This window comes from Macrotis lagotis, chromosome 3 (genome assembly GCF_037893015.1).
Source record: "Macrotis lagotis isolate mMagLag1 chromosome 3, bilby.v1.9.chrom.fasta, whole genome shotgun sequence".
Taxonomy (NCBI): domain Eukaryota; kingdom Metazoa; phylum Chordata; class Mammalia; order Peramelemorphia; family Peramelidae; genus Macrotis; species Macrotis lagotis.
The window spans coordinates 84,669,798-84,678,015 of record NC_133660.1 but is presented as its reverse complement, the minus strand read 5'-3'; positions in this window follow the sequence as shown (position 1 = coordinate 84,678,015).

Genomic DNA, 8,218 nt, shown 5'->3' with positions numbered 1-8,218 from the left:
CTTTTTCATCATCTCTTCAGGGTATAGACCCAGTAGTGGTATTGCTGGGTCAAAGGGTATGTAGATTTCATATTTTGAAGGGAGAAAAATGGAACTTTGGTGTTGGAGAAATTCAGCCTATGTTTTATTCTCTTCATTGGACTTTCTACCTCAGTGATAAAATATTTTCCCATATAGTCAATAGTGGAAGGGATTGTCCAAACTTAAATATACATGGAATAATTTGAGAGCTGAATATTTTCTATTCTTGATTTTATGCTTATGCAGTGATAATTGTCAAAGTTTAAGTGACCTGACTATAGTCACACAGCTAATATACATATGTCTGAGGCAAGAATACTGTATTCACTGAGTCACCAGCTGACTTTTGAACTTCAGATCTCTGAACACAAGTCCAAAAGAATGAAGACAAGACACATCCTTCATTTTACAGGGAGGTGATAAACTTAAAATAACATTTTTTAGATATAACTACTGTGGGAATTTTTTTTTTTATTTTTATTTTAAGGCAAGGCAGCTAAGTGACGCAGTGGAGTTCAAATCTAGCCTCAGATGCTTGATACTTGCTAGCCTTGTGACCTTGGTTAAGTCACTTAATCCTGCTTGCCTTGCATCCAAAGCCAACTCCAGTCATCCTGATTCATATCTGACTACTGTATCCAGATGGCTCAGGAGAAGAAAGTGAGGCCGGTGACCTAGCACAGCACCCCTCACTCAAATCCAGTTCATGAGCATGTCATGGCATCACTTCCCTGATGTTGTGGTCTTCTTTGAGAATGAAGAACAACATTTTTTTAATTTTAAATTTACTTAATGGTAGGAGGGAGTGGTGGGTTGAACAATAATTTTAAAAAATGTTACTTGGAAAAAAAATTATGTACTGTCAGAAGCCACACTTAATTCTGTCTTCTGACCCAACAATGTTTCAACATTATCACTCTTCTTCATAGAATTTGGTTGAATAGATTCTGAGAATCTTTTTTGCATTTGGGAACTGAATTTGGATATATTCTTAGATACCTTTCTTTATACTGGAGAACTGAAGGCATATTTTTTTCTTATAATAAATAGTAATAGTACCCATTTCACAGAATGGTGAAGTTCAAATGAGATACAGGTAAAGCACTTTGCAAACCTTAAAGCCCCATACAAAATTGGAGTAGACCTCATAGTCCACGTACCACTCCCACCATTAAGCAAATTAAAAAAACAAAAAACAAAATCACTAAATACTTCGCTATATAGGCTGACAAATTTCCATATTAACCACATCTGAAAATGTCTATTTCCTCTTGCATTTCCACACATCCCACACTTTTCTTCAGCCTCCATTTTCCTGCTAATTGCTCCCACATCCTCAAGGTCTAGCCAACATTCTCCAGGAAGATCAAGGAGGAGGTTACTGGGAAAGTTCTGCCTCAGTTTGCAGATTTCTCTCTCCCAAGGCTTGATGTACTTGGTGATGCCTACAGTAGGAATTGTCAAAATAGCCTACTCTTAGAAAAAACATCAACTTCTTCAAATATTGGGCCTGCATTCAGGAAGACCTAAGTTCAAATCTTGCCTCAGATACATATTGGCTATATGACCCTGATCAAATCCCTTAACTTCTTATTGCCTCAGTTTCCTTATCTGTAAAATGGAAATAACAATGGTACCTCCCTCCCAGACTTGCTATGAAGATGCAGTAATTGTAATAATTCAGCATAGTTCCTGATGCATAATAAATGCTATATAAATGGTATTATCTTCATCATCATGCTTTCTATGTAAAGCTTTTTCCAACTTCCCTTAATTCTCTGTTAATTCCCTAACCTGTATTTATCTTGTTTGTACATAACTACTTTCATTAGAATTTGAGCTCCTTGAGAGCAGGGAATGTCTTTTTTGATATTCCCTATACTTTGCAGTGTTTGCAAATTGTAGACTAATAAATAAATGCTTTCCTGATTAAGTAAAATCTTCAAAGTTGTTTTTTCTATCATGTTGCTGCTACTATAATTATTCTCCTAGTTCTTATCACTTCTGTTTGTTTGTTTTGAAATTCTTAATTTTATAATTTTCTTGTGTCACTAAAATAAGAATTTATTTATAACTTTAAGGTTTGAAAATACTTTATGAAAACTTCATTATTTTATCCTTAAAAGGAATTCTGGAAGGTAGGTTATTATCTCCATTTTAAAGATGAGGTTGCTGAGGCAGAAATCAAGTGACCTATCCAGAGTCTTATTCTTCATATAACACAATTTGTTTAGCCATTCTCCAATAGGATGCCCTCTTAATTTTTTTTTCCTACCAAGAAAAGAGATGCTATAAGTATTGTGGAACATGTAGACATTTTCGATCTTTCTATGGTCTCTTTGGGGATATAGATATTGCAGTAGTTTGGCTGTCTTTTTTTAAATTTTTTTTTGGTTTGGCTGTTTTTTGAGGAGTGGTTCTTAGCCTTACAAAATTTTAATTAGTTCCATATATATCTTTTATAAGAGACCTGAACCAGAGAAGTTGTATTTTTTCCAGTAATTGCTTCCTTTTTAATTTTTGCTACCTTAGATTTGCTCATGCAAAAACCTTTCTAGCTTTATTATGTAAACAAAATTGTCCTTTTTATCTTTTGTGATCCTCTCTTTCACTTGTTTAATCATGAACTTTTTTTTAGTTATTTTTATAGATCTAAGAGGTAATTTCTTCATTGTTCCTCAAATATGTTTGTGATTTACTTTAATATTGTTTTAAGATTTCTGCATTTCTATGAAAGAAGTTCTAGAGTTGTCTAAGTTTTTTGCTTCTGCAGTAGGACAGCATAGTCCTGGAAAAATTTCCTGATAAAGTCTGACAAAGCTTTCTTCCTAGTCAATTTGTAATCTTTTATTTCTTGGTCACATTTATTTGGAGTTTATCTTGATGTATGGTGTGAGATATTGGTGATCTATAACTAATTTCTGCCAAACTGATGTCCAATTTTCCCATTAGTTTTTGCCAGATAGTGTTTTTTCCTTAGCAACTGAGCCTTTGGATTTATTAGACTCTATACTATTGTGTTGAATTCTTTATGTTGTTAACTGTCTCTATCTCTTAAATCTTTAATGATTACTGCTTTGTTTATTGAGATCTGGTGCCAGTACTCCCAGGTGGTAGTCAATGGATGGAGTACCATCCTGTAATCAGAATGAATCACTTTTCTGAGTTCAAATATATCCTCAGATACTTATTAGCAATATGACCTTGGACAAATCACTTAACTGTTTGTCTCAGCTTCAGCTGCTAGGGTAGCTTCCTTGGTCAAGCTTCTTCCTTCCCCTCACAGAACCTAATTGGTCCCAGGTTCTCTGACACAGCTGCCTAGCCTGTTATAGCTTAATTATGTCCAACTCTTCAAGATCCCATCTTAAGTTTTCTTGCCAGAGATACTGGAATGGTCTGCTATTCCCTTCCTCAGTTTATTTTACAGATAAAGAAACTGATGTAGAGAGGGTTAAATGACTTTCCCAGGGTCACACAGCTAGTAGGTGACTCGGGTCAGATCTGAACTCAGATGACTTTTCCTGTAGGGTTTCCTTGCCTAGGGCCAATAAAAAATCCAAGCCACAGGTGCTTTGGGCTGGTCAGACTTGGTTTGTCATGGAGACCTTGAGAGTCACTATACTCTGACCAGATGCCTTTCCAAAGGGAGTCAAGGGCAGAGATGGTAAGTGCCAATCATATCCTTCCTTGGTATTCTTTCTGTATTAGGACAAAGGACATTTCCTCCTTTGTTAAATGTACAGTTACTCCCTGGTGCCTCATTTCATCCCAAAACTGAATCTGAATTAAGGGTGGTTTGTTGTGATACATGAACTCTCCATGAGACTGCTATCTAAAGAGATGTAACTGGCTTTAACCCCACTTGGGAGAAAGACCCTAATAAGTTTCAGGAATTTTGACTCTATTCGATAGAATATACTGAATTAGAAAGGACAATCAGAATTTTCTATGACTTAGATAGAATGATCTAAAAAACACTACCTCCTTAAAAAGGGGGGACAGGAAAGAGACGGGAGGAGGGAGGAGAGTGAATGGGGTAAATCTCATTACACTAAGAGGTACAAAAAAACCTATGGTAATAGAGGGGAAGAAAGGAGCAGATGAGAAACACCTGAATCTTCTTCTCATCAGACTTGGCTTAAAGTCAACCTACACATACTCAGTTAACTTATAAAACATCTAACCTTTCATGTATTAAAAGGGGAAAAGGGGAGGGGGACAGAAAAAGGGAAGGGGAGTGGGGGAAAAGAGGAAATAACAAAAGGAAGGGAAGGGAAAAGGGAAAAAGGGAGGGGAAAGAAAGGGGAGGGTGTGATATAGGAGGGCAAACACACTGAAGGGGGTGGTATTCAGAAACAAAATACTGGGGAATATGGATAAAGGGGGAAGAAAGGGGGAAAATACAGAGGGAAGATAGCATGGAGGGCAATAAAGAATTAGAAATCATAAGCTTGAATGTGAATGGGATGAACTCTCCCTTAAAATGTAAGCGAACAGCAGAGTGGATTAAAAACCAGAATCCTACAATATACTGCTTACAAGAAGCTCATTTGAAGCAGAGAGATACATAGAGAGTAAAGGTAAAAGGTTGGAGCAAAATATATTTTGCTTCAGCCGAAGTAAAAAAAGCAGGGGTAGCAATCCTTATCTCAGACAAAGCAGCAGCAAAAATAGATAGCGTTAAAAGAGATAAGGAAGGAAACTTTATCCTCCTAAAAGGTACCATAGACAATAAAGTCATTTCAATATTGAATATATATGCACCCAGTGGGACAGCACCCAAATTCTTAAAGGAGAAGCTGAAAGAACTACAGGAAGACATAGACAGCAAAACTCTACTAGTGGGAGACCTCAACCTCCCGCTATCAGATCTAGATAAATCGAATCATAAAATAAACAAGAAAGAAGTTAAGGAGGTAAATAGATTGTAGGAAAAATTAGATATGGTAGACTTATGGAGGAAACTGAATGGGGATACAAAGGAATATACCTTTTTCTCTGCAGTACATGGGACTTATACAAAAATTGACCATGTACTAGGACATAAAAACCTAATGATCAACTGCAGAAAGGCAGAAATAGTGAATACATCTTTCTCAGATCGCAATGCAATAAAAGTCATATGCAATACTGGGCCAAGGAGATATAGACCCAGAACAAATTGGAAACTGAATAACCTCATTTTAAAAAATGAGTGGGCCAAAAAACAAATTATAGAAAGAATTAACCATTTTATCCTAGATAATGATAATAATGAAACAACATACCAAAGCCTATGGGATTCATTCAAAGCAACTCTCAGGGGATATAGCTCTAAATGCTTACATGAATAAATTGGAGAAAGAGGAAATCAATGAACTAAACATGAAACTAAAAAAATTAGAGAAAGAACAAATCAAAAATCCCCAATTAAATACTAAATTAGAAATTCTAAAAATTAAAGGAGAAATTAATAAAACCAAAAGTAAAAAACTATTGAATTAATAAATAAAACCAAAAGTTGGTATTATGAAAAAAACAATAAAATTGATAAACCTCTGGTCAATTTGATCAAAAAAAGAAGAAAACCAAATTGCTAGTATCATAAATGAAAAAGGTGAACTCACCACCAATGAGGAAGAAATTAAAGTAATAATTCAAAATTATTTTGCCCAACTCTATGCCAATAAATTTGATAATCTAAGTGAAATAGATGAATATTTACAAAAGTATAAGTTGCCCAGGTTAAATGAAGAAGAGATTAAATACCTAAACAACCCTATCTCAGAAAAAGAAATTCAACAAGCCATTATTGAACTCCCTAAAAAAAAATCTCCAGGGCCTGATGGATTCACAGGTGAATTCTACCAAACATTTAAGGAACAATTGGTTCCAATTCTATATAAAATCTTTGGAAAAATAGGGAAAGATGGAACTCTGTCTAACTCTTTCTATGAAAACAATATGGTGCTGTTACCTAAACCAGGAAGAGTTAAAACAGAAAGAAAATTATAGACCTATTTACCTGATGAATATAGATGCAAAAATCCTAAATAAAATCTTAGCAAAATGATTACAAGTTATCACTAGGATAAGACATTATGATCAAGTAGGATTTATTCCAGGAATGCAGGGTTGGTCCAATATTAGGAAAACTGTTAGTATACTCAATTATATCAACAACAAACCCATCAGAAATCATATGATCATATCAATAGATGCTGAAAAAGCTTTTGACAAAATACAGCATCCATTCCTATTAAAAACACTAGAGAGTGTAGGAATAAATGGACTGTTCCTTAAAATAATTAGCAGTATCTATCTGAAACCATCAACAAGCATTATATTCAATGGGGAGAGGCTAGAGGCATTCCCAATAATATCAGGGGTGAAACAAGGGTGCCCATTATCACCACTACTATTCAATATTGTATTAGAAATGTTACCATCAGCAATTAGAGAAGAAAAAGAAATTGAAGGAATTAGAATTGGGAAGGAAGAGACAAAATTCTCACTCTTTGAAGGTGACATGATGGTCTACCTAGAGAATCCCAAGAAATCATCCAAAAAACTACTGGAAACAATTAGCAATTTTAGCAAAGTTGCAGGTTATAAAATAAACCCTCATAAATCCTCAACTTTTCTTTATATGTCTGTCAAGATACAGCAGGAAGAGCTAGAAAGAGAAATTCCATTCAAAGTAACCTGAGACAATATAAAATACTTGGGAGTCTATTTGCCAAGACAGACTCAGAATCTTTTTGAAAACAATTATAAAACACTTCTCACACAAATTAAATCAGATTTAAATAACTGGGCAAATATCAACTACTCATGGATAGGTAGAGCTAATATAATAAAAATGACAATCCTACCAAAACTAAACTATCTGTTTAGTGCCCTACCAATCAAAATTCCAAAAAAAATTACTTTAATGAGTTAGAAAAAATTGTAAGTAAATTCATATGGAGAAATAAAAAGTCAAGAATAGCCAGGAGCTTAATGAAAAAAAGTGTAAAAGAAGGTGGCTTACTCCTACCTGATCTAAAATTATATTATAAAGCATCAGTCATGAAAACTGTTTGGTATTGGCTAAGAAATAGTGGTGGACCAGTGGAATAGACTAGGTGTAAAAGCAGGAGATGATTATAGTAATCTGCTGTTTGATAAACCCAAAGAGTCCAGCCATTGGGATAAAAACTCCCTCTGATAAAAACTGCTGGGATAATTGGAAGTTAGTATGGAAGAAACTTAGATTAGACCAACACCTCACACCCTTTACCAAGATAAGATCCAAATGGTTACAGGATTTAGACATAAAAAAACAATACTATAAACAAATTAGAAGATCAAGGATTAGTTTACCTGTCAGATCTATGGAAAGGGGAACAGTTTATGACTAAGGAAGTGTTGCAGAACATCACCAAAAACCAATTAGATGATTCCAATTACATTAAATTAAAAAGCTTTTGCACAGATAAAACCAATGTAACCAAGATCAAAAGAAATGTAGTAAATTGGGAAACAATCTTTACAACTAATGATTCTGACAAAGGACTCATTTCTAAAATATACAGAGAACTGAGTCATATTTTTTAAAACACAAAGCCATTCCCCAATTGACAAATGGTCAAAGGATATGCAAAGGCAATTTACAGATGAGGAGATCAAAGCAATCCATAGCCATATGAAAAAATGCTCTAAATCATTAATTATTAGAGAAATGCAAATTAAAGCTTCTCTGAGGTACCACCTCACACTGCTCAGATTGGCCAATATGACCAGGAAGGATAATGATCATTGTTGGAAGGGTTGTGGGAAATCTGGGACACTATTACACTGTTGGTGGAGCTGTGAACTCATCCAACCCTTCTGGAGAGCTATTTGGAACTATGCCCAAAGGGCAACAAAAATGGGCATACCCTTTGACCCAGCAATAATACTACTGGGTCTATACCCTGAAGAGATGATGAAAAAGGGTAAAAACATTACTTGTACAAAAATATTTATAGCAGCCCTGTTTGTGGTGGCAAAGAATTGGAAATCCAGTAAATGTCCTTCAATTGGGGAATGGTTTAGCAAACTGTGGTATATGTATGTCATGGAACACTATTGTTCTATTAGAAACCAGGAGGGACAGGATTTCAGGGAAGCCTGGAGGGAGATGAGCAGAACCAGAAAAACACTGTACACCCTAACAGCAACATAGGAGTGA